At 47.6% G+C, this 988-nt stretch overlaps 1 protein-coding gene across 1 annotated transcript in view; it reads left to right on the plus strand.

Moving 5' to 3' along the window:
• The window catches only part of iqca1 (IQ motif containing with AAA domain 1), a 23,894-nt gene extending 23,125 nt beyond the window's left edge, over window positions 1–769 (plus strand). The window contains exon 21 of the mRNA XM_050064172.1: window positions 615–769. The gene's annotated coding sequence lies outside the window, so the exon portion shown is untranslated. The remainder of the gene's footprint in view (window positions 1–614) is intronic.
• The last annotated feature ends 219 nt before the right edge of the window (window positions 770–988 follow it).

A 988-nucleotide genomic window follows, 5' to 3' on the forward strand; every position in this document is an offset into this window, starting at 1 on the left:
AGCTGCTAACAGCTAACATTAACTAGCTGCTAACAGCTAACATTAACAGCTGCTAACAGCTAACATTAACTAGCTGCTAACGTTAACAGCTGCTAATAGCTAACATGAAATAGCTGCTAACAGCTAACATTAACTAGCTGCTAACAGCTAACATGAAATAGCTGCTAACAGCTAACATTAACAGCTGCTAACAGCTAACATTAACTAGCTGCTAACAGCTAACGTTAACAGCTTCTAACAGCTAACATTAACTAGCTGCTAACAGCTAACATTAAATAGTTTCCAACAGCTAACGTTAACAGCTGCTAACAGCTAACATTAACTGTTTCTACTGGACCAGTTATCTTAGTGGCCATCTTGTAAGGAGCTAGCTTAGGTTAGCGTAGCGTGGTGCCAGTGTGTGTCAGTGCAGCAGGAGGTTGTGGTGTGTGTTGGTGGGAGGGTCCACTTCCTGTTGAGAACTTGAACCTGTAGATGCTAACAGATGAAACAGGTTAACGTGTCGTTGGGTTCATAACGTGTCTAAAACTCGAAGCCTCCTACTGAACGTGTCGGTATGAACACGTGTACCGTGTGTGTGTGTGTGTGTGTGTGTGTGTGTGTGTGTGTGTGAGTGATGTCACAGAAACCGCCCAGCTGAAAGTCAGCGCTTGTATCGGAGACAGCATCCTGCTGCCGTGCATCTACGAGGTGTCCTCTCAACCTGTGTCCGTCTTCTGGAGGGACGAAGACAACAAAGTGGTGTTGGACATCAAACAAAATGCCCCAAACTATTCGACGCAGGATGGGAAGTTCAGAGGTCGAGTTATCAGTGACCCAGAGCTGTACAGGAAGGGGAACTTCTCCGTCACCATGAGGGACGTCTTGCTGTCAGACAGCGGACTTTACGACTGTGTCATCCCCGTGCTGAGTGACCGGCACAAAGTCTCACTCACCGTCTCAGGTCTGTACCGCCGCCACAGGACGGACACGTCCAGCGTCTCTCTGT

The sequence above is a fragment of the Epinephelus moara genome, chromosome 16 (genome assembly GCF_006386435.1).
Source record: "Epinephelus moara isolate mb chromosome 16, YSFRI_EMoa_1.0, whole genome shotgun sequence".
Classification (NCBI taxonomy): domain Eukaryota; kingdom Metazoa; phylum Chordata; class Actinopteri; order Perciformes; family Serranidae; genus Epinephelus; species Epinephelus moara.